Source organism: Protopterus annectens, chromosome 2.part1 (genome assembly GCF_019279795.1).
Source record: "Protopterus annectens isolate FY-2018-M chromosome 2.part1, PAN1.0, whole genome shotgun sequence".
Lineage (NCBI taxonomy): Eukaryota > Metazoa > Chordata > Ceratodontiformes > Protopteridae > Protopterus > Protopterus annectens.
The window spans coordinates 1,140,430,485-1,140,457,332 of record NC_056729.1 but is presented as its reverse complement, the minus strand read 5'-3'; positions in this window follow the sequence as shown (position 1 = coordinate 1,140,457,332).

The following is a 26,848-nucleotide window of genomic DNA, read 5'->3' as shown; positions in this document are numbered from 1 at the left end:
GGCCAATAAAATTCAAATGTTATTTGGTGCCTGAAAAATAACCTAAATAACATCCAGACCAAAGGGTAATAAGTTCACAAAGAGAAACGATTCAATAAAAATGAAAAGAAGGACCCAATCAAGCTAGAGTCTTCATTTTGTAATACCTTAAACTTCCTGTAGTGGTGGCCCATGGAATATATGCAAATGACCACTTAAGGACAAACCTCACTAGTTGCAGGCATGCATGTTTCACCTTTTGTTTTGCCTCATCAGTACAGCATAAGTGGATTGCTTAGCTATACTTGTAAAACACATATTTTAAAATCAAGCATATCCATAAACATTAGAGTGCCTTCAGAATATCCCCCCAAATATTTGGCTTTATTGGCTTGACTATACTCATAAATGGAAAAGAAAAAGTCATGGGTGTTACAGAAAACATGTACCTGAAACACTGTTATGTCCTTAGACATTCCGAAATGAGCAGTAAGAGACATTATTTCCTTATACATCTACTGGAATCTGGACAGCCCAGCTCTGATAACATAAGAACAAGGGAACATACTAGCCAAGCCAGAAGAACAACTAAAATTCCACTCCAGTGACATTAATAGTTTTTAAACAACTAACCACAAATCATTTATTGTTGTTTAAAGGAATTATCAGTATAAATGGCACACAGGGCTAGCTGGGTACTGGTTGAAAGCTCTCCATTGGTCATTAGTTATGTACATGCTAATTAAGATTGTTTACATTGGCCTACTAGTTCAGTAGATTGCTCCATCCAACCAGACTGAACTAAAGCTAGTCCCCCCCCTCTTCAACATGAATATAAAGGTGAGAATTTAACTCTATAACTTCATTAAACAGTGTTACTTTTTTTAAGTTACTGTTGCTGACAATGTCACTCATTCATCTGTCAAAAAAAGGTTTTAGATCTAAAGATGTATACTGCTCCTTATTATTCTGGACCTAAGGAGGGTCAAACAGAGAGAAACTAGTGGTGTTTTAACTATCCTTCTGGCTTTGTTTGTTTGCCAAGAACTAAACCACAATTCAGCTTGGATAGTCAAGCCTGGCATAAAGATCCAAAGTGGGTCATTCATTTTTCCTCATTGTAGTATAGAAATATTTATGGAAGCCCTTCCATACAAAATCGTAAGCATTCAAGATTTAAACCATAACAGAGATGTGAGGAGATAGCTGTCCCTGGCATTAAGGTAGAGGACTGACTTCAGTTCCTTGTTATTTGTGAAAAATGAAAAACAAAAACACTTAAACATTACAATATTAAGCAACAGTAATCTTCTTCTTCTGGCTTTTCCCAGTTAGCGGTCACCACAGCAAATCACCTGTCCACTCATGATTGGCAGTGGAGTTTTACAGTGTCGAGTTGCCAGCCCGGCACCCAACCTTCCACAGAAGGCGCACACATGCACACACTCACACCTAGGGCCAATTTAGAGTGTCCAATCCACCTACTGGGATGAAACCAACGCGACCACAGGGAGGACATGCAGATTCCGCACCGAAGGCACCCCAGCCAAAGATTGAACTGGAGAACCTCTTGCTGTGAGGCAACAATGCTAACCACTGCACCACCATGGCAACAGTAATAAACAGTCCAAAACTTCAGATGTTGATTTCTCTTCTGTGAAGGTACAGAAGAAACAAACTCAGAATGGGCTTAGTCACTGGAATAACTCATGTATGATAAGCACTTTCATCCACTAACTATACTTCATCAGATCAACTTTTTAATAACAGCTTTAACCCATGGAAAACTAATATATACATAAAAAGCACAAAGGGTTATAAATCATGATTGACAAACTCATACATAGTAATGAACCTAGCCTACAACTAAAAGCTGATGTAACACAAGTCATTTTTTACAATTCAAACTGAAATAAAAAAAACAGAAAGAGTAGTAACAAAACAAAGTCCAAATAAACTGAAGTGTAGAACTAGTAATTAATTCCTAGTCTGTCTCCAGAGACAAGATTTCATAAAACTCCCTTCAGTAAAAGCTATTTAGCATGAAGGTGACGATAAGTTTCTTCCAAAAGGAGTGATAAACTAAAGAAACAAAATAAAAAAAAATCAAAGAGCAGAAGTGCAGAAGTGTGTGTGTGTGTGTGTGTGTGTGTGTGTGTGTGTGTGTGTGTGTTTGTGTGTGTGTGTGAGTGTGTGTGTGTGTGTGTGTGTGTGTGTGTGTGTGTGTGTGTGTGTGTGTGTGTGTGTGTGTGTGTGCTTAAATAACATGAATCAAGAAAACAGCATACGCTATACTAACCTTGTAAAAGATGATATAAATAAAAATCACAGATTAAAAATATAACCATAATACAAATTGTAATCATTCAGTATTAAAATAAACAAAAAAAGGCTTTGTAATATAGCAATGCTTTGCAGACCATTCTGCACATATGTGTGTGTGGTCTTAGTGAGTGACAGGTGAAAGGGGCATGTTATTTTTTGGGAAATATGCATGATTGACAGCCATGCAGATGCAGCATGAATATCCATTGTCTATTTATACTTCAGACATTTCCTCAATGTAGTGCGAACTCGGAGTTGGCATATTCAATTTGTGAGGGCGTGTGGGGGTGCAGGAGTGCTTTCCCCCTGAAAAGGTGAAGGAATAAAATATTTGCAGCTATAGTGCTTATTTTTCCCTTTGTTTTGCAGGGGGAGCAAGCCTCCATGCACCTCCCATGTGGGGGGTGCACCCCCCCCACATTCCTTCTAATTAAATATACCAACTCCGAGATCGCACTACATTGAGGAAAAGGGTAAACTATGGATAGACAATAAATATTGATGCCGCCAATGGTATGAGTATTACTTAAATTTACTAAGACGTCACCAATTGTAGGACAGTGGGTGGGGTTTAGGCGGGACTTGCTACTGCGCATCCTGCGAGGTACTACAGTAATACAAAGCCCCAAAAAAGCAGTTTTACCAATAGAGCTTCATCAGATCAAGTTAAGCCTTGAAGATTTCAGACAGTACTTATAGTCAACTTGCACAGTATGTAGTGCAGTATTTGCTATGAATCAGTCGTGTTCAAGCATTTTGCTATTAATAGCACCAGCCAACAATACTGAGTAGTGAGTAAATCTGCGTATGAAAGGTTTATACAAATGAAAGCAAAATAATGCACAAATGTGCAGTCTAAAAATGCCAATGACTGCCTCTGAAAACGGTGCAATTCATTAAACTCAGGGAGCAGTAGAGGTGTAGCAAGATGTATAAAACTGTAACTGTAAAAAGCACAGGAATTGGTCTTGCTGCAAAAAGTAAAAATTCCAGAAGCAGCTGCATTTCATTGGGGACCATTTATTGTCTACAAATGCCACAGCGTCTCATCTGGTAGTGAGATGCGGCAGTAGGCAGCATGATGGAAAAGTAACAGCAGCAAATCAGCTAAAACCAGCTAACAGACTAGCACTTGACATACCGTGTTCAAGTGAATACAGATATTATATGGGCATTGCCTGACATGTACTGCCTACAAACATTCGGAAAGAATGTATAAACTTCCTGTGCTAGTGGATACTGGGTTATCGGAAACATTAATTGTACTAACTATGAGGAACTTCTAGAGACAAACTAGGGACACACTAGGCATATCACAGGTGTTAGTCTGCAGAATACTCAGTACATTTCTTAATACACTACTCCCACAGGTAGATGAGCATATTTGATTCCCCAGCATACCATAGAAAAATCCACCACCATGCATTGGTTCTGTGACATTGCCTGCTAGCCTGAAGTACTAGATACTATAGACTGCACACATGCAGCAATAAAAGCCACACCTGGTGTCAGTGGATTATGTTTTGTCAATGGGAAAGGTAACACTTCTATCAACTGCCATGTAGTATGTGTAGCACACCCACAGGTGTAGCTGAATAGTGTATGGGTTCCTTTCTACCTGACTCTGATGACACCCCTATTTATGCCCAACACACCAACATTGCAAATAATAACAGATTTTATTCTAGATGGAAACTCTAGTCTTAACAGGCAACAGCACAGTAGCAAACAAATTATTGCAATAGCATAAAGTTTAGCAATAAGGAAATATGAGGTATGCATACAGTGAAATCACATCTCCCAGAACTCAATTAGAGAGGTCTTGTCATTCAAATATGAGCAAAAATGCAATGTCATTAAGCAGTAAAGATCCTATAATGCAACAATAACAGCAGCTATAACCCTGATCAGTTCTAATTAGACCAAACTGTGAAAACACTCTGTTATACCCTGTTCACTGGCCAGTGACAGTCTTAATGCCGGCATGATGGGGCCCGAAGTTGGAGCTCACATGAAACCCAGGTATTTGTAATCCACAAACATTTAAGGGGAAATCCACGCTGAGAGGTGAGTAACATGAGATCCACAAAACAACAGCCAGTAATATTTTGAAATAAAGCTAAACAGTTTCAGTTCAGAAAAGGAAAAGGGGAAAAGCCTAAGCTCACAGTCCCAGTCGAAGCTATAGCACAATCCTATGAAAGTATAAAATGGCGGCCAAAGCCTCACACCACTCATTTGATAATATTCTGGATGTCCTGCACCGCAGTTCCACTGCTGAAAAGTGTAGAGATCACCCAACAGCTGTCTGGTAGTTGAAAATGGATTCTTTATAATAGGCCCAACAGTATTCCTGTCCTTGCTGATCAGATGCAGGCATAGGACTACTGGTTCCAGACTTCTCTCCTGATTCCACAGATCACCATCGACCAGGTTTTCAGAGGAGGGAAAACATGATCTGCAACTTCACATCCCTATCCCAGACACTAGAAAAATCCAGTTTTAATGCAAGGCCCCTTATTCCTTCACCCTGTGTTTCTGCCTTCTCCCTTTCACATTTGTTTCTCTCTTTTATATCACATGAAAAAACTCCATCTTGTGGTGTATTGGAAAACTACAGTCTGTTAACCATACAGTGAAATACAGTGGGAGCTACATATGTAATACACAATGGTTGATAACAAATGTCTCTAGTTAGCACCCTGGCAGTGCTCATCATTTCTATATCTGACATAAAATTGCAGCTTCCTACATAGTGTGATTCCACAGAGCTACCTAGCTGATAAGTGTTGGCACTGTGCTAATCAAACATACACAGTATCAAAAATGCTGTGCAGAAATGTGTCCCTTCCTTTCTCTGGGTACCTCTGTTTGCTATGTTCCCACATTTCATATTGCCCTATACGTCCCTTTCCATAGTCTTCATGAAACCACTAAGTGTGTATTTGACTGGTCATCAGACAACAGTTTTTTTCATTGTGCAGTAAGTCATTAATATTTGGCAGTTGTTAACAGTTTGCACCACCATGAGCTGATTTCCATTTAGTCCTATTGTTATGCAATCTGGTGTGGTTACTGCAGTCTGTGCATTGCTGTACATTGCTGAGCCCTTGCTCTACAACTTAACTTTTTGTTCTTCATCACTGTGGTTGGCGTTAAGTTTTTTACAATTGCTCTGCTTTCCACTTTAGAACACAGCTAGCTGCTCAGATATGCAGGTTGTCAGCATTTTGGTATTTTGGTGTACTTTACAAAGCTGTGTATCATTGTTATGTGGCACAAGTCTTGCTCTGGCAGACAGCTCATATCCCTGAAACCCAATCTTAGGGGTCTACCTTAGCAGTTGATGTACCCATTGCCAAATCACGCTCAAACTCCATGCGTAAAATACCCTTCTATTCCTGTCTCATTTGACAAACAATTCATATTTTGATTCTTCTAAAGCCTCGCATGTCCGACTAATCAAACCTTTCACCAGTAAGTGTTCTCCTTAAGCTTCTAGCCACAAAAATATCAGCGCAAGTGTCTTACTAAACAATTCAGTAAAGACAATTAGTTATGCAATGTCTGCTTTCATATTCTTTCTCTCTTTAAAACATTATACAAACCAGCCTTCTGCTGGACTTGAGTCCAAGTATCCCACTTGTATCCTTTTCATAAGTTTTCCGAATAAATAATGAGCCCTTATACTTTTTCATTGTTATAGACCCATCTTCTCCTCTGCAATCACGTCTTAGTATCTGCAATGGGTAAAATCAAGTTTAACTAAGGTTGATCTTTGGGTTAACACAATGCACTTTAAATTCTACATTAGTTATTTTCTCACATGAGAAGGTATTTCTGGCTATTATACTCCATGCAGGAACTCAGTTCAGATATGAATAAACACTAGACAAACTTGTCAATCTCTTCAGTTTATTGTCATATTTAATAAATATATTGCCTTTATCTGCTCAGTGTCATGTTACAAATAAAGATTTGGAACATTAAATCCTCCTTCCTCCCTTGACAAAATTAACTTTTTAAAAAAAAAATCAGACTTACCTCATACCCAAATAATGTTTTGCAACATATTTTAACGGTTTAAAAAATACTTGGTGTATCTGCTGGAAATGATTGGAAGACAACATTAACAAAGGCAACAGAAAAAAAAAACGTGTTAAGCCTGCATTCACTAGTCCAGTTCCAAACTTATAATTTTCCACTTTCTGAACTTTTCTTTAGCCTTTTTATCAGTTCTGCATATGCCTTAGTAATGTATTTTTTAAAGACCCAAGCATATTTACCTCTTGCTTTCACTGTTTGATGCAGTTACATTTTTTTAAAAAAAATAGGCATAATATTATAATTTTTCCAGACACATATTCCTAAAACTTAGAAAGGAAACCATGCTACCTTTTACTCCCTTTTCTAGCAGGGTTCCAAGCCCACTCCCGAAGCAACTGTAATTTAAACTAACACAACAGAAAATTCATTGTTAACCTTGAACTCATAAGTGCTGACAGCATTTTAAACAAATATAACCAGATGCATGCCTGAATAGAACATAATCACAGCATCATTGAAATTTGTAAAACCTGGCTCAAACCTGAATCACTTTACTTGGATAACAAATCCCTACACTACAAATCGTATCATCAAAAGAAATCAGAAATTAATCCTAGAGGAGGAGACCTTCTCCTACTTACAGAACATCTGCATAGCTTCTTACGTGTTTCTTTATCTAATACATATGAATTTTCAGCCAACTGCAAAGTGATAAACATTGCCTTAATTTCTGCACTACCACTGTTCTCTTTGTATACTTCCACCACCAGGAACATGTCAAAACTTATACACACTACTGAAATAGATCCAGCCCTACAGCCAGAATAAATATCATAACAATAGGAGACCAATATAAACATCTGTGGTTTGCATAAATCTTTCCATGTAACTGATTAGGTCTGTTCCAGGCAATCTTTGAATTAACCCAACCAGACCAATCATCATCATGAACAAACATTCAAAGTTCCACAGTATATCTTTCCAGCAATCAAATGTTAATGTCCACTATTCATGCACTTTTACTTGGTCCTACAACAGAAACATGTTATCGAGCAAGATATATGCAGTCAGTGGTGGATTAAGCATACCTTGGTCTCCAATACAATTTATACCTTTTAGTTGACTGTTACATTGTCCAGTAAACTTCCTTTACTCATCTAAGTGACAGCTCAGAGTGTGCCACCTTTCTGAAAACTTCTTTACATTTTTCTCACTCTTATGTCCAGTAAATTTCCTTATGTCAGACAAAACTCGGTTCATACAAAATATGTCAAAAAGTGAAGTTATAGCACAGCAGTATTTTAGTCATTAAGTCTCTACAAATGTTCCTGCATTTCTTGCCATGCAATGTCTCTCAGTGACTTTGTTCTCATTACATCCTAACAAATAACGGCTATGCTTCCTTATCTTAACTTTCAAGAAGTAGTTGTAGCATGATATCTGAAATAATTTCACAGAACACACCGTTTAATTTTTTTCTGTTTTACTCTTTGTTGACTGGATTAGTCTCACTAGGACAGTGTCCTGTTTTCAGGAGACACCCGAGGTGGTAGTCATACTGACCAAAGGTAATTTGGCCAAGGTACCGTGGAACTTCTCCTTCTCTTTGGAGGAGAGGAAGTAAGGCACTCTTTGGAGCTGCTATGTGGCTCTGGAGGGCTGCTACTGCAATTTCAGGAATTCCAAAATGGAGGACAGTGCAGTGGAGCTGGAGAGAGGGGCAGGAGAAAACTTATTGAAAAAAAAGGAGATGAAATAACTGTTACAGAGTTGGAAAATGGAGGAATGGAGACACGTGCTGATAGATTTGATGAACCTAGCAGAGCCAAAGGCATATTTTTAGGGTTGAAAACTACAATTCTCTTCTTCATTAAAACATTTTATGCATTTTATTGCTAACCAGCGTAACCTTCTGTAATGAAGATGTAAGATTTAATGCATAGGTATTTAAAAACGCTATTGCATGAGTATCAGTCTTTTGCACTGAAAGTCTGATAATAGCTTAATTCCTAGAGCTATCAAATACAAAACTGAATCAGTTAAAAAGGGAGAAATTCAACTAAATATTTCATATTAAAAAGCATTTTTCCACATGCTAGTCTCATTTATAGCAATGTCTGTAAAATAATGCTGTTTATTTTTCCCTCATTCTCTGATATGAATTTTGTGTAGTTCACATTTGGAATGCAGATTTTCTGATATATGCCTGCTAATCATCAGGCCAACAACATGGTTGCAATCATCCAATCATTCTCCTTTATTAAGTGAAAGCACAACAACGGAATAGCTGTCATCCAGACATTGCCAGAGGGTTTTTCATTTTAAGTCCTACCATTCCTTGGTGCATGACTATATGGTCCCAAGGGTTAGGCATGCAATTGAAGTGTGCAAGGACCTTTCATATACTTCCACAAGTGGTACTAACTCCATAGCCATTTCCCCTTTCAGGCAGACACCTCCTGTTGTCAGTCACCCCCTGTCTGCAGCCTCTGCCTGAGATTGCAGGCTGAGTGCACGTTTCATGTCACATGATACACTCTCAAGCCTTACACACTGTGATAGGTAAGCAGGCTTCACTTTGTCATTTCTCTCCCTTCACACTGGACTTCCACAGAGCATGGGCATATGCCAAATTAAGTCAAAGTAATCAGGATCATATTTAGTGATTCATCCCTGATTGCCTCAAAGCTGGCCTGTATGAAGAAATGCACTGCTACTATTTCATTAATACAGAAAGATAGGGTCAACCCATAACTCAGATGAAATAAGTATAGCCTGGATAACTGAAGGAGTGTCAAGCTGTGCTCTCAGCTGCAGGTGGCAATCAGAGGAAGCTTCCTGGCTCCATCCAGTATTCTTTCTCAGGTGCAATAACAGCAAACACACAGTAGCAGAATATTCATACAACACGTCTGATGAATTTAAAATAGTAAATGAATTGTTCAGTGTGCTTTCCTTCCTTAAATAATGCTTTTATTTGTCGTTGCACAGATACTCAGTATCCCCATATACTCTCTTTAAATCTATCAGTAACTTTCAGATCTCCAACATGCATATTGTAAAAAAAATGCTTTTATATTCTGCATAAAAACATTGGTCATCTGGTGTGTGTGTGTGTGTGTGGGGGGGGGGGGGACTTGGCCAGTTGCTGGGCAATTTCTTTTAGCTTGTGCCACATGATGGACAATGTTGTAAAAATGCTCTTTTAAAACCTTCCAGGGTAGGTAAATCATGCAACCACGTAGGGAGAAGGTTCCATGATAAGAGATCCTGGTAACTGAAAGAGCGGCAATCAGAAGTGTCAAGATGGTAAGAAGGAAGAACAAGCAGTAAAGTACTGGAATGCAGTACTTAGCTGAGATTGTAAAGTCACAAAATGTCTTTTAACTAAAGACGGCCTAAGTAGTGAAGGGAAAGATGGACTATAACCAAAATCTTGAAAATGATAAGTTGTCTCACTGGAAGCCAGTCTAGGTCATATAGCACTGGAGTGATATGGTGGTAACATGAAGCTCCTGTAAGAACAAGAGCAGCAGAGCTTTGTACAAACCGAAGCTAGGTGTGTGTCAGGTAAGCCAACATACAGAGCATTGTTGCAGTGCAAACATGAGGATACTTATGCATGAAAAATAGTTGAAAGGATACTAGGAGGAATAAGATGCTTGGTATGGCTGATATTCTGAAGGTGGAAGCATATGATGACTTGACAACAATGGAAACATGGCCCTTAAGAGTTAATCTTATTTCAAGAGTCATACTGAGATCATGTACCTTTAGATACAAACATTAGTTTGTCATGCTGACAGAAAACATCAGGGGACAAACCTGGAAGGAAGAATTCCTCAAGGTAGCATATGCCATCAAAGCCAGTCTTTGGGTTGTTGACTTTAAGCTTGTTGCTGAATATCCAATCATGGATAAGTTCCAGGTCATACAAAAGGGAGATAAGGGCTTGCTTGGAGTCCTTTGGTAATGTGAGGTAAAGCTGTTTGCCATCAGTGTAGTAATGATAATGTAAACCTCTTGAATGGATGGTGACCAACTGGGGACCTAGAACAGAGCCTTGAAACACCCCACAAGTGAGAGGGTAAAAGAAAGAGGAAGAGGAATTAATTCCTGAAACCACTCTCTGGGTTGGACCAGATAGGTAGGATGCAAACCGGTTGTGAACCATATCATGGAGACCGTGGTGATGCTCCAAATGGTCCATAAGGTCAAAGTGGTCCACCAAGTCAAATGCACAGCAGTTATCAAGAAGGACCAAAACAGAGCATAAGTGTTGATGCCTTTCAACTAGGAAATAATTAAACAGCCTAACGAATGCTACCTCATTACTATATTGAGCTGTAAAACCAGATTGGAATGGATCAATAATACCATGAGAGATCAGGTGATTCTCCAGCTGATAGCGTACCACCCAGTACTAAAATAAATGAGGCCCTTAATTCCACACTTGACTTTCAAGAGGATAAGGCCAGAGGAAAGGAAGGTCTGAGATAGAATGATAGTTATCAAGATGATCTAGCCCAGCTTTTTTAAGAAGTGGCTGATTAAAACCTCCTTTAGAAAAGAAGGAAAACCACATTCCTTAGGGAGGTGGCAATAATCTTGTAAATCAGTGGACTGATTGTATCAGGGGAAGCCTTCACAAACCTTGAGGCACAAGGGTCCAATGAACAGGTGGTGGCAAGCATACTGGAGATGAGAGCATATAGTTTTTCAGTGTCAGGAATGGCAAACACTTCCCAACTAGAAAAGAAGAAATCCTCCTGTGTTCCAGATGCAGGACATGCTGTAAACAATGATGGTAAAGAAGATCTAATGCAAGCAATGTTATTAAACAAGAAACATCTTTATTACATTATCACTTATGACATAGGCAATCATACATTTATATAAATGAAAACAAACCATATTGACATAATTTTAGTTGCTAATATTATTCATCACTTATAATATATCCACTCACTGTCAGTCAGACATTACATAGATTCATAGGTTCATAGGTTGATACTAGGCTATCTGCCCTAGGGCATTTATAAGCCTAGCCAGAGTGTGTTTGGCTTTTGCCACCCTTTTAGATTAGTTGACTGTGCCTCTGTATAGTAGGTCACAGAAGATAGCCCTTTTGATGTTAGTTTACTGTGCCTCTGTCTAGTAGGGACACAGAAGAGATCCCAGGGGTAAACCTATGATCTCCCATCCACTCGTCAAGATTTCTCTTGAAGAGGGTCATTGAGGGACTCTGCCTAACATGGATTGGGATTTTGTTTCAGAGGGAGGGGAGCCTCTGGGATATGAATCTGTCCCTCCAGCATGTCCTATTTATTTCTGTGCTGAGGTTTAAGTCCCTGGATCATGTAGCTCTAAGGGATTTGGATTTCCTGAGGTGGAGCATGCCCATTAATTCTGGATTGGACATGGCTTTATACGTCAGGCACAGATCGCCTCTGAGTAGGCGGTAAGCAACTGAGTAGAGTTGGAGTTTCTTTAGCCTAATTGCATAGGGCATGTGTTTGAGTCCCTTGATCCTCTTGGTGAGCTACTTTTGGGGTCTTTCCACTTGCTGCAGGTGTCGGGTAAGGTACATCCCAAATGGGGCATTGTATTCAATTATGGGCCTGATGAGTGATGAGTAGAGGGGCACAATGACCTCTCTTGATCTAGATGTGAAACCTTTCATGATAAGGTGTGCTATATAGAAGGTCTTTCTAACCACTTTGGCAACATGATTGTCAAAGGAGAGATTGCTATCTACTTGGGTCCCCAAATCCCTAATTACTTCTTCCGTACTTAATGGATTATCACCTATGTGGTAATTTGTGGGCACTTTGTTTTTCCCAAAGGTGATGACTATGCACTTTTTGGCATTTAGCTTTAGGCAATGGCTCTGGCACCAGTTATCCATCTCTGTGAGACCCTTTTGGAGAATGCTTGTATCAGTCAGTGAGTTGATTATGGCACCCAGTTTGCAGTCATCTGTGAACTTGGTCAGCCATAGTGCTCCCATGTTAGCCTGTACCTCAGAGAAATATATACCGAATAAGAGAGGTCCCAGGACTGAGCCTTGTGGGACGCCACTTGTAACTGGTTTAGAGTCTGACATGGCACCTGCAATTCTGACCATGTGGGTTCTATCCCTGAGCCAGTTTGTAATCCATCTTGTGACACAGGGGTTGATGTTTAAGCTGGTGAGCTTATTTATGATGCCCGAGTGGGGTATTGTGTTGAAGGCTTTTGCGAGGTCCAGGTAGGCTGTGTGGACTACCTTCCCTTCATCTATGGCCTTGATGACTGTTTCAAAGAAGTCAACCAGGTTCAAGAGGCAAGATCTGCCCTTAACAAAGCCAAATTGGGTAGGATCCAGTGTTTGGAGGTCCCCAATGTCTTTGTTTATGAGTTTCGTGATGATACACTCCATAGCTTTGCAGACCAGGCTAGTCAGGCTTATAGGGCGATAGTTTCTGGGGTCCGTTGTGGCACCACCTTTGTGGAGTGGGACCACTGTTGCTGTACGCCATTAATTGGGTACATATCCTGTAGTAAGGCTGAGATTGAACAGTGACTTTATGTGAGGGTTCAGTTCTTCTTGGAGTTCATGTAAGACGCAGCCCGGGACACCGTCTGGTCCCATTGGTGCTGTGTTTTTTGCTTTGGAGAGGGCAGCTCTCACCTGTGCATCTGTGATGTCAGGGAGGCTACACTCTGTTGGGATAGACATTTGCTCTTTTGGGGGGGAAGGGGGGGAGAAGTTTGCACTGAACCTGTCTGCCAGGATGTTGGCAATGTCTGTGGGTTCAGTGTATTTTTTGTAATTTTGAACTAACTCAGAGCATATCTGGGAGTTGCCACCCAGGTTCCTGACATAACTAAAGAAGGCCTTGTGATTATCTTTAGCATCTTGTGCAATTTTTCTTTCGAAGCTGGCCTTAGATGGTTTTATGAAGGATCATAGTTTCTTGCTAGTACTGATCAGAGATGCCTTCCCTTTTTGGGATTTTGCTCTATCATGTAGTAGCTTCCTCCTTCTGTTGTATAACTTATTTATGGCTGGGGTCCACCAGACAGGTCTCCTGCCTTTGGAGGAATGAGTCTTGGTTTTATTTGGGATAGCACAATCCATGCATTCCTGTAGGTGTCCATAGAAAGCATTTGTAAAGGATTCTGCGGTTTGGGCAGTATTTTCCACTGGCCTGGGGGCTTTGAAGAATTCCACCTCGGTTTTGAGAAGTGTGAAGTTTGCTTTTGAGAAATTCTTCACCGTGGTTTCCTTGGCTGGGGGTGGGGACGGGATATGGATGTCCAGTGAGATTAATTTATGGTCAGATGTTACCAATGAGAGGTATACCTCTGGTATGGAACATAGAGTCCCCATGTTGATGATGATCAGGTCCAATATGTTTTCCCCTCTTGTGGGAGTGGTGACCAGTTGTTCTATAGCATTTGAGTTTATAAATTCTAGGAACCGTTGGGCGAGGGTGTTGGGGCTTGAGTAGTGCTCCCAGTTTATGTTTGGGTAGTTGAAGTCACCCAATATAATGGTATTTGGAGAGACCTTCATATTCTCCAGTGTTCTCAGGAAAGCTGAGTGAGGTTCCTGTGTTTGGGAGGGTGGTCTGTAGCAGGCTACAAACTGAAAGGCAGTTTTGCCCACTGTTAGTTGCACATGGATGGTCTCCGATGCTTTGTGCAGTGCCACTAACCTAGAGGTGTGGGTATCTTCGATAAATATGGATACTCCCCCTCCTTTTGTGGTTTGGTCTGAGTTTTGGGGCTGGAAAGCATGGTATGAGGTATAACCTGGTAGTGCTGGGGTGCTTTTGGGAGCCTTGAACCAGGTTTCTGCTACTGCACAGATATCGATATTCTCCATACTGAGGAGAGCCTCGAGTGTGTGCATCTTGAGGTTTAGACTTCTGGCGTTGAGCAGCATTACCCTTAGTTTCTTTTTCTTTGTGTTGTCTATGGACTCATTCATATCCTGCCTTCTTTTAAACCTCATTCCTTGTCTGCATGTATTGTTCCCACAATTTCCATTTTTTATGTAATTTGCTCCTACCCTTCTGTAAAGATCCCGATTCCAGTTGTTTTATCTCTGTTACTATATGTACTACTTTTAGTACTGTTGGTTTAGACTTTGATTTCCATTTTCTAGTAATTGCTTTTTTGGCAGCCACCAAAATTAGACTCAGCAAGGCCTTATTATGTCTAGGCAATTCTGATTCTGTACCCTAGCTCAAAAAATAATTTTTTAGACATACCAATTTGCTAACCCTACAATGACCTAACATTAATGAATAAGAACATGAGCAAGAAGGAAATCAGAAAATTCTTGCAAGAATAATCTGATGTTGCCTGGAGGATGGTAAAGAGAGACAGCCGATAGAAGAACAAAATCCCAAGGCATATTCAAACGTAGACTACGAGTCCTGCAACTGGAACACCAAAGGGATTTTTCTTTTCTAGCTGGGAAAGGTTTGCCATTCTTGATAGATACTCTGCTCCCAATATGAATAGATTTGAAATACTGAAAAATAGAGTACCCAGACAGGATAAGGGCTGAAAGAATAGAACTATAGAATCTAATCAAGTTTCAGTAATGAATGTAATGTTGATAGCAGAAATAATATCAAATAAGGATGCTGTTTTATTACAAATTGAGTATGCATTTAAATATGTGACCTGAACAACATTAGATTGTAATGACCAGGAACTCATCTGCTCAGTAGGAGTAACAGGAACTGCCAGTTGTGTACAGATTCTATCATCAGATCATTTTTTAATAAGGTAACGTTTCCTGATAAGAATAGAAACTGTGTAAATAAACCAGATGGAGAAGGGGCCTAATGGGGCAAGGATGATAACTGCCCCAATGCCTTTTAATAATACCTAAATTAGAGCAATGCTCAGAATTTAAAGAGAGAGTTTAGATTTAACAAATGGATGATAAGCCAATAACTCTCTCCTAGAGTATAATTCAGTCATGTTCCGTGGTGGTGGCGCTGCGGTAGCGTTGTCGCCTCACAGTAAGACACTGTCCGGTTCGATTCTCAGCTAGAACATCTTCTGTGTGGAGACATGCATGAATGGGCATATCTTCGTTGAAGGTTGTGCATCAGGGCTGGTAACTCGGCACGTAAAAATCAACTACCAAACATTAGTGGACCGGAGTTCCGCTGTGGCGACCCCTAAACGGGAGAAGCCGAAAGACACAACAAGAGTATAATACAGTCATACTAGTATTAGTGAACATAAAAAAAAGAATAAAAATAGTAGAATGGAATAGTTAATCATAAAATATAGGAAGCAATAAAATAAATAATATAATAGTATTTTAATCAGGACTGATTTTATCAACAAAGTATCAAAAGCAAGCTACAATAGTCCAGATAATAAAATCGGTACTAAAATAGTCTAACTGCAAACAGTTGTTTACTTTCTAACGTCTCTGGACAATCCACAAAAAGGAGGCCAGGACAGAACCAATTCATCAGCAAAATAAATGAGGTAGTGAATGTTTGCATCAATACTAAAATTAATCAGGCCCTTAACTTCACAAGCTGACTTTTAAGGAGAAGACCAGAGTGGCAGTCCATAAATAAGACAGCAACATCCAGGAATAGAAGAACACAAGAATTCATAAACATACACAAATGATGGTCCAGATAGCAGTTAACATAACAAAATCAGTGACTCCAAATGACAGGTCAGAGCTCAAAAGTGCATCCAAGTATCCTTCGAAAGCAATGGAAGCCACAGCAGCCCAGATAGAAACAGAGGCAAAATCAGAAAACAACAGTGAAAGCTGAAGTTACAGGTGCCACTGAAGGTCAAACACAAACCACAAGCAGTCTGGTCCAGCCACCAGTCAGGAAACTCAAAACACTACAGCCATCACACCACTGGTATTGAACCCCCCCAGAAAAGCAGCAGCACAGTCAGTCATACAGACTCAGGCACCAGAGATATTCAAAGTCATGTCAGGTAAGAGCAAACCCCATGCCTGGAAGAAAATAGTAAAAAATTGTGCAGCACCAGTGGGTAAATGCTTGATGGTCTTGGTGGTCTTAAAGTGCAAACAAATAAGTACGAGAGTAAACAATGTCTCATTGGCAGCCAGCTTGCCATCATATTCATTACTAAAGGTTAGTGCAATCTTTGGTAAAGGAGCAGTAACTCTTGAAGAGGGCAATGATATGCCTGCCATGTTACCCATGTCTGACAATGCTACCATGACCACAGAATGTGCCATATTGTGGCAGCTATTATTATCTGGCTCAGACATTTCCCTGGAATCAGGCATGTCAATATCCACAGTGGAGGACTCTGAAACTGAAGCACCTGATATAAACAGACAAACATACCTAACTACATAAGTGCTGCTGTGTAACAGTCACAGAGGCCATTAAGGTTACAGCTATAAAACAGAATGACATGCATAGGCCACACACCTTACGAAAGCTGATGTTGCATCTTGAGCCCCAAAGTGCCTGTAAGAACAAAGTAACCATACTGAGGATGGTTATTACTTTATTATATATATATATATATATATATATATATATATATATATATATATATATATATATATATATATATATATATATATATATATATATATATATATACATACAAGATAATACCCACCTGGGGCATTGCCACTGATTCAGTAGTGCTTGGCTGAACTTCCACACCAATGTTAAGTCTTCCAATAGGCATAAGGAAGCTGTCATGCCCCCAGACAGAAATGCTAGGAACTCCTCAGTATTGGATAGGAATTTATTTCTAGTTGAACTTTCATCTGTAGACCTCTGCTGTGTGAACATGTAGTGTAGTCATTATATGGCGTAAGCATATGTTTATTGCAAATTTTATAACAGAGGATCATGGGTAGGTGGTGCTAAACATAGAAAGTAAAAACTGTATGTATTCTACAACTCCAGGAGTGTGGCACACACTGTGGCATACTACATACAGATATAACAAAGGACATAAATTGAAAGGAATTAATTAAATTTTAGTAATTAATACTGTTTGAGAAAAAAAGAATAGAATGACTCAGGCAGTTAATTCCTTCATCAAAGAACAAAGATCAGATATAGTATGCATGCACGATTCTAGACTTGCAGATAAAGTAGATTAAGAAAATAGAAGGATAAGATTTTTTTCATAATAAGAGGTACTGTGGTATGTTGGGTAAGACAACAAGTTAACCTTCTATCTTGGGAGTATTTAATGAAGATAGAGTATCATTCATTCTCAAGACGACCATGAAAAGTTATAACATGGTTAATACTTGTTTGGCTGTAGGCATGAGAAAAGAGTTGAGGTAAGAGAAAGTGCAAAATAAAGAAATAATAGCATAGACTGGTGATTCTAACTAAGACTTAAGGAAGATCAGGAAAAACAAAGACTACAGAATGTTAAAATTTATCAGAAGGGTATGGAAGCAGTTCCGTGGCAGGGCTAGCCACCCAGCATTGTGAGCATTGTCTGTACGCGATGGTCACAGTGAATGATATGACACCCCAAACTCATGTACAAAATCAGAAAAAGGGGTTGATGATAATTATAAATTATAGAAGCAGGTGCAAACTATCGTAAAGGCTACAGAATAAAAGAGAATGATCGCACTATTGTTTCACAAACTATTGTTGTAAACTTCCGAATGGATTTCCATGTCATGTCATTTTAATAGTCAATAAAGATAAGAAATAACTAATATTAAGAATATATGTCTGTAAGCTAGATAGCAAACTTATGTTTCAGGAAGTGTACAAAATATTTGGGGAAATATTAAGGAATGTGCAGATAGACATCAGCATTTTTAGGATTCTCGGTTTGAATTGTGGGTTTCTTTAAAACTCAGACCTCAAAGAAAATCTTTGCCTAAAAAGATGAAAAAAGTAGAAGAGGAAGTTAATAGATATAGCTAGAGAGTAGCTGAATGAAAATTTGGAGTGAAATAACTCATGGGAAGTTCAAGGCAAGGAAAGGAACCGTTTAGAAAAGGAAACCGAGAATCTGCTCGGACTGTGGATGGTAAACGTATGCCTCAGTTGCTAGAAATTAAGAAATATGTATTTTTCTGGGCAGCAAAAAGAAACAAAATATTTAGAGGATTAAATAATTACTGAGTAAAGTAACAAATTACATCAGAAGATGAACTGATGATGACTGGGCCAAATTATATGAAATATAAATGTAGCAAAGTGGAGAATTCAGATTTTTATAACATAGAGTGCAAAATAGAAAGAAATAAGAGTAAAGGAATTAAGAGTCAATTAAGACAAGTATTAAAATAGTTAAATTACATGGAGTTTGTTTGTTTGTGTTTGTGTCTTTCGGCTTTTCCTGGTTAGGGGTCGCCACAGTGGAACTCCGGTCCGCTAATGATTGGTAGTGGATTTTTACGTACCGGGTTACCAGCCCTGACGCACAACCTTCAACTAAAGCACGCCCCATTCACGTATATAGGTTCATAGGTTCATAGGTTCATACTAGGCTATCTGCCCTAGGGCATTTATAAGCCTAGCCAGAATGTGTTTGGCTTTCGCCACCCATTTTAAATTTATTTTGCTATGCCCTTTTTCGAGGTTAGTATACTGTGCCTCTGTCTAACAGTGACACAGAAGTGATACCCGGGGTAAACCTATGATCTCCCATCCACTCATCAAGATTCCTCTTGAAGAGAGTCAATGAGGGACTCTGCCTAACCTGGACTGGGATTTTATTACAGAGTGAAGGGAGCCTCTGGGTTATGAATCTGTCCCTCCAGCATGTCCTATTTATTTCAGTGCTGAGGTTCAAGTCTCTCGAGCATGTAGCTCGATGGGATTTGGATTTTCTGAGGTGCAGCATGTCCATTAAGGGTTGGACATGGCTTTATACGTCAGGCACAGATCGCCTCTGAACAGGCGGTATGCCACTGAGTAGAGCTGGAGTTTCTTTAACCGGGCAGCATATGGCATCTGTTTGAGCCCTTTGATCCTCTTGGTGAGGTACTTTTGGGGTCTTTCCAGTTGCTGCAGGTGTCTGGTAAGGTACATCCCAAAAGGGGCATTGTACTCAATTATGGGCCTGATGGATGAGTAAAGAGGCACGATGACGTCCCCTGATCTAGATGTGAATCCCTTCATGATTAGGTGGGCTATATAAAATGTTTTTCTAACCACTTTGGCCATGTGGTTGTCAAATGAGAGATTGCTATCAACTTGGGTCCCCAGGTCCCTAATTACTTCTTCTGTACTTAATGGATTACCACCTATGTGGTAATTTGTGGGCACTTTGTTTTTGCCAAAGGGGATGACTATACACTTTTGGCATTTAGCTTGAGGCCATGGCTCTGGCACCAGTTGTCTGTTTCTATGAGGCCCTTTTGGAGGATGCTTGTGTCAGCTGGAGAGTCGATTATGGCCCAGTTTGCAGTCATCTGCGAACTTGGTCAGCCACAGTCCTTCTGTGTTGGCCTGTACCTCCGAGAAATATATACCGAACAAGAGAGGTCCCAGGACTGAGCCTTGTGGGACACCACTTGTAACTGGTTTGGAGTCTGACATGGCTCCAGCAATTCTAACCATGTGGGTTCTGTCCTTGAGCCAATTTGCAATCCATCTAGTGACATAGGGGTTTATATTTAAGCTGGTGAGCTTATCTATAATGCCCGAGTGGGGTATTGTATCGAAGGCTTTTGCGAGGTCCAGGTGGGCTGTGTGGACCACCTTCCCCTCATCAATGGCCTTGGTGACTGTTTCAAAGAAATCAACCAGGTTTAAGAGGCAGGATCTGCCCTTAACATAGCCGAACTGGGTAGGATCCAGTGTCTGTAGGTCCCAATATCTTTATTTATGAGGTCCATGATGATCCTTTCCATAGCTTTGCAGACCAAGCTAGTCAGGCTTATGGGGCGATAGTTTCCAGGATCCGTTGAGGCACCACCTTTATGGAGAGGGACCACTGTTGCTGTACGCCACTCTTTGGGCACATATCCTGTAGTAAGGCTGAGATTGAACAGTAGTTTTATGTTTGGGTTTAGCACTTTTTGGAGTTCATGTAGGACGCAGCCCAGGACACCGTCTGGTCCCATTGATGCTGTGTTTTTTGCTTTGGAGAGGGCGGCTCTTGCCTGAACATCTGAGATGTCAGGGGGGCAGCACTCTGCTGGGATAGATATTTGCCCTTTTGGTGGGGGGGGGGGAGTTTGCGCTGAACCTGTCAGCTAGGATGTTGGCAATGTCTGTGGGTTCGGTGTATATTTTGTCATTTTGGACTAATTCTGAGCATATCTGGGAATTACCACCCAGGTTCCTAACATAACTAAAGAAAGCCTTGTGATTATCCTTAGTGTCCTGTGCAATTTTTCTCTCGAAGCTGGCCTTAGACAATTTTATGTGTGCCCATAGTTTTTTGCTAATACTGATCAGTGATGCCTTCCCTTTTTGGGATTTTGCTCTATCATTTAGTAGCTTCCTCCTTCTATTGTATAGTTTGTTTATGGCTAGGGTCCACCAGATAGGACGTCTGCCTTTGGAGGATTGGGTCTTGGTTTTATTTGGGATCGCATGATCCATGCATTCCTGAAGGTGTGCATAGAATGCGTTTATAAAGGATTCTGCAGTCTGGGCCGTATTTTCCACAGGCCCGGGGGCTTTGAAGGATTCCACCTCAGTTTTGAGGAGTGTGAAATTTGCTTTAGATAAGTTTTTCACTATGGTTTTCTGGGCAGGGGGTGGGATCGGGATGTGAATATCCAGTGAGATTAGTTTATGGTCTGATCTTACCAGTGAGGGATACACTTCTGGTCTGGAGCATAGAGTCCCCATGTTGGTGATGATCAGGTCCAGTATGTTTTACCCTCTTGTGGGTGTGGTAGCAAGTTGTTCCATAGCATTTGAGTTTATAAATTCTAGGAACCTTTGGGCTAGGGTGTTGGAGCTAGAGTAATGCTCCCAGTCTATGTTTGGGTAGTTGAAGTCACCCAATATAATGGTGTTTGGAGAGACCTTCATATTTTCCAGTGTTCTCAGGAAGGCCAAGTGGGGTTCCTGGGTTTGGGAGGGTGGTCTGAAGCAGGCTATAAACTGGAAGGCAGTTTTACCCACTGTTAGTTGCACATGGATAGTCTCTGATGCTTCGTGCTTTGCCACCAACCTGGAGGTGTGGGTATCTTTGATGAATATCGATACTCCCCCTCCTTTTGTGGTTCGGTCCAAGTTTTGGGGCCGAAAAGCATGGTATGAGGTATAACCTGGTAGTGCTGGGGTGCTCTCGGGAGCCCTGAACCAGGTTTCTGTTACTGCACAGATATCGATGTTCTCCATGCTAAGGAGAGTTTCGAGCGCATGCACCTTGAGGTTTATACTTCTGGCGTTGAGTAGCATTACTCTTAGTTTCTTATCCCTTGTGATACCTATGGAGGTGGGATTGTCTTTTGAGCCTTGCCTAAAAAAGGCACTATGGGGGTAGCAAGAGCCTTTGCCAATATCCGAAAGCCCAGGGGTGACAGGTGCAAGCCATCCCTAGTGAAGCATCATGGCTTGTCGAGCATATCATCCCAAGCTGACACGCATTGGATCCCCTTTGAATGACACCAGTACTTAAGCCAATTGTTGAAATTGATCATCTTGTCTTCATACTGTGGCATCATTCTTGGGGTAAGATGCTACTCAAGGTCAGGGTCATATCGGCCTGGGCTACATGCTCAGAGAGCTCCTTTATGTCTCTTTTCATGTAGTCCAGGGAGGTACGTCTCAAGTCATTCACACCAGCATGGACAATGACTGAGTCATATTTGTACTTGCCTTGGAGTGACCTGAGTGCTTGTGTTATGTGGAGGATCCTAGCGCCCGACAGGCTGTTCACCGTGACCCTCTCCTTGTTCAGCCTGGTGAGCGGGACGTCAGTGTGCCTGACGATAGAGTCACCTATTATAAGTGTATCAGGTGTGTTGTTTAGTCTTAAGGGCTGTGACTGTTCGGCACACTGGCTTTGTGAGATATGTGTTGCACGTGTTTTGTTTTGGGGTAGCGGCTGCTTGGGTGTCTGCTTTGGAGGTCTCTGCTGCTTCGGCAGATCTTTATTTAGAGCCTCTGAGTATGTTTTTGTGTGATTATGTGTTTGGTTTGCTGTTGTGGTAGGTCTATGTGAGACTGGAATTGTAGTGAGTGTGGTTTCCTTCTCCTCCTGTCTGGTTATGTCAGTACTGAGTTGAGAGAGCTTAGCCTCCAGTTTGGCTATATGGTTGCATCTCTCACATGTGTTAGAATTTGTTGGGAGGAGGAGAGGGTTGTCTGTGTACATGAGGCAGTTGTAACATTGCCTCAAGATTCCCAGATTCACCAGCTGGACCGGAGAGGAGTTTGACAACTCACCTTTGGACATGCTAGAATAATATTCGGAATTCCTTAATAATTGAAAACCAGGGCCAGTGGGGAGTGAGGGTGTAGTGCTTTTAATTTTTAGTGCTGACTTATATAATTGCTTTAGTGAGCAAGTGCCAGGTAACTTAAGTGCAATGTGTTACAGGTAACTTAAATGCAAAAACGACAAACAGTAACTTTCTTTCAAGTGAAACAAGGAAATAAGTACAGTAAGCAATGCAGATATCACTAGTGATCCACAGAAGCGCTGAGAAGCCACGTATTAGGTGGAATTAGCGTTCCAGGGAAATAACAAGCGAACAAACAAGCATATAAACAAAGCTAGATTCAGCAGGCCTGGATCTAGTCTATGCTACAGCAAACAAGGTGTACCAATTTCAGTAAGATACAGTTCAAATATTCAGGCACTATAAACCTTTAACCAGAAATTCCCAGCTCAGAAGGGCAGAGTCCAGCCTCTTCTCCCACAAGAGTGCAGACCACAAACCTTCTTAATGTAAAATAACTGGCCTGAAGCCCAAGTGCTTAAACCAGAACTAATACACTTTAAGAATAACAGACACTGGGCTCTCAATCAGCAGTTCCCAACTTAGAAGGATGAAAGCTACCTGTCCTGCCACCACAGTGCATGCCACAAACCTTCCTAATGTATAACAACTGGTCTGAAGCCCAAGTGCTTAATCCAAAAGACTTAGAATGATAGCTACACTTTAATCAAGTTACTACCAAGCAGTAATAAATACAATTGAATACTTTAGAGAATGCCTGGATTAGTGCTCAAGTTACACAAACAAAGCTAGATCCAGCAGGCCTGAATCCAGTCTATGCCACAGCAAACAAGGCACACCAACTTCAGTAAGAAGCAGTTCAGATATGCATGCACTATAAGCCTTTAACCAGAAATTCCCAGCTCAGAAGGGCAGAGTCCAGCCTCTCCTCCCACAAGAGTGCAGACCACGAACCCTCTTAATGCAAAATAACTGGCCTGAAAGCCCAAGTGCTTAAACCAGAATTAATACACTTTTAGAATAACAGGCACTGAGCCCTCAAATCAGCAGTTCCCAACCTAGAAGGATGTAAGCTACCTGTTCTGCCACTACAGTGCAGACCACAAACCCTCCCAGTGCAAAACAACTGGTCCGAAGCCCAAGTGTTTAAACCAAAAGGCTTAGAATGAGTTACACCAAGCAGTAATAAATACAATTGAGTACTTTTAAGATGATGCAAAAGTAAAAAAGTAGGTAGAAACACAAGTACAGTAAAAGCAGATGAAATTTTTTTTTTTTTTTTTTTTTTGAATAAGTGCTGAGATCAAAGAAACAGATTTGAGTGCTGAAACTAGAAAACTGGCTAGTTATAAGAGAAAAAAACTAAGCTAGAAGGCTTCTCTCCAACACAGAAGGGCTTGGGGGCTCAGAAGCCTACAAATAGTCTATACCACTTAACAGGAAAGGCAGGAAACAAGCTTAATTTTTTTTTTCTGTTTCCCAGATGCTCTCTTTGTACACAGTAGGAGTGCCTGAAATCAGAATATGATCTCACTGCACTCAGTTGAGTGAGCAAATGAGATGGGCCCAGAAGGAGTATCCAAACACAAATTTACAATAGGGGCGGGCAGTTGCAAGGCCACTAAGATTAACACCAAAACAAAAACAGGGAGGGTGGGTGCAACTAACTGAAGAGCAGAGTGAAAACTTCCAGTTCATTTAATATTCCTTCCACACACAGTTAAAATCAATTTAAATACTGTATTTTTTGAAAAAAAAAAGTGCAGATAAAGGTACTTAAATTCTCTTATACGTCCAGTTGAATACAGCAAGTCCTTAGCCGGCCAAAGCTGAGGTTTTTAAATGAATGATATTTTCATTTAGAATGGGAAAATTAAAATAGTGTGCTTACAGAATGGTTACTGAATGCTAAAAGAGATTAATATAAGCATATAGGAACTGTGAAGTTTACAAAAAAGGGAAAGAGAAAGCAAGTAAGACCTTGGGAAACTAATTAACGAGTAACAATTATAAGCTGCTAACAAGACTAGTTCAATGTATATTAATAACTACTTTTAAAATGTTTTATTCAGAAAGTAAATTATGTAGGAACTAGTGATGGTAATAATATTTTTTTATTGTTTTGGGAGATTAGCAATGAATAAAGAGGAAAGAAGACATTTTAATCAGGACAGATTTAGAAAAAAATAAATGATTCTTTAAAATAGAGATGCTAAAATATTTATATAAAATGCATACAGAAAGAAATATTTTAGAATGTATTCAAGAAATTCATAGCAATTCATATATCAAACCAATGGTAATTTTTAAATATATTAAGTAAAATATCGAGAGGTATTCAGTGATGGAGTCCATTCAATAATTTTTTGTTCATAATATAAAGTAATACAAGTTTGTGACATTTACAAGAATGTAAATGGAACCTGCATCATATACATGATATTACTAGACCATATTTTTAAACATTTTTTATTAAACATAACCTTTTTAAAAGGTGATATAGGTATTTATACATTAATAGAAAACTATGCCATAATTTTTGGCCAGGATTCATAGAAATGCACTGCAATTCTGAACAAAACATGTGCAGCTTAATGGCACTGCATCCTAAAAGGAAATAATGTCATGCATGACTTATGGACAGTTAGCATGTATGTAAGTTGACCTATCTGTGCTGTGTAACCATGCAGGAAGAGAAAGCCATGTTGTGAAATAAGCACATAAATGTGCAAGAAGAAATCTACAGGGTGGCCACATTCTACATAGCATGAGCTCTCAAAAAAGAAAATGTTTACTCAGACTGATATATATCATAATATAAAGTAGTGCTTATAGCAAGCAGGCTGAGCATGTTACTATGTCCATCTTCTGGATGGCACGTCATACTGCAGACTACTATGTAGCCATATATACATGTAGCTGTACTACTGTGGTGTCCCTATGTGGTCATCAGTTGGAGTCATAAAAGTTTAGGAAAGGAGTGTACAGGAAACGTTGGAAATGGGGAAGATCATGCAGGAGGTCATATATAGTGTCAACATATACAGTGTGCAGTGTGCAGACTTGGGGAAAGAGGTGAACATTTTTGGGGATAGGGTTATTTTTCAGAGAGAAGGAAAGAGAGGAATGGGCAAAAGGGAAAACATGGGGTATGAAAGGTATTAGGCTAGTATGTAGGATAGACAGACAGACACAGAACAGCACAGACAAATGGAGTGGAAGTGCACACAATAGGATGGGCAGACAGTGGAGGGTCAGAGAAAAACAAAGTAAAGAAAAATGGAGATGGAAAGAGATGGGCAACATGCAGAGTATGGGGCAGGATACATGGCTAAAGGTAGGGTGGGGTACACTGCTTTGTCATCTCCATCCCAGCACAGAGTGACATTACAAGGCTCCATTATTATGTGAAAAATGAGAGTGGACAGTGGTATTGCACCACATCTTCTACTGATGGACAGTGGTACGGACTGATCAGTCAAGTGAATCTGCCATTCACTCCAGGAGGCTGTTCACATGGATCATATGTTTACCCACTGCTTCCTGCAACGCAGCATCCCACATGTACTCCAGCTGTAGTTGGATCACCTCAGTCAATGAAGGTGGGCTACCTGCCAGGGAGGAGTCATTATCTCCCTCCACCATGACACTTCCTGTCTTATCACACTCATTAACATCGGCAACAATGTTAGCAGGGGATGGACATGATGGAGGTGCATGCAGAGAAAATCTTCCATTCAGACTTGCAATAGGGAATCAAGATGGGAGGGTAGTTGTAATTGAATATTTCAAAAGTAGACTGAAGAATCTAAGACATATTAGCTGTTGTGAAGAAAATTAACCATGGCTGTCTGCAAGACTGCCTCCTGTGGAAGGTCACACTAATTACATCACATTCTGTTCATGCTGAAAAAGAAAAGGCACATCAGAGGACTGTGATAATTGTAAGATGAGGTTACTAGAAAAACGTGAAATCATATAAATATTTCCAATTAGCTGTGTGACAGGTAGCCAGGCAAGTCAGTGACTTTTACAGACAGCTCTGTGGAGGGATGTTGTCCTGATTGTGACCCAGGTGACTGGGTGTTGATAAGTGGCCCCAGTACTGGT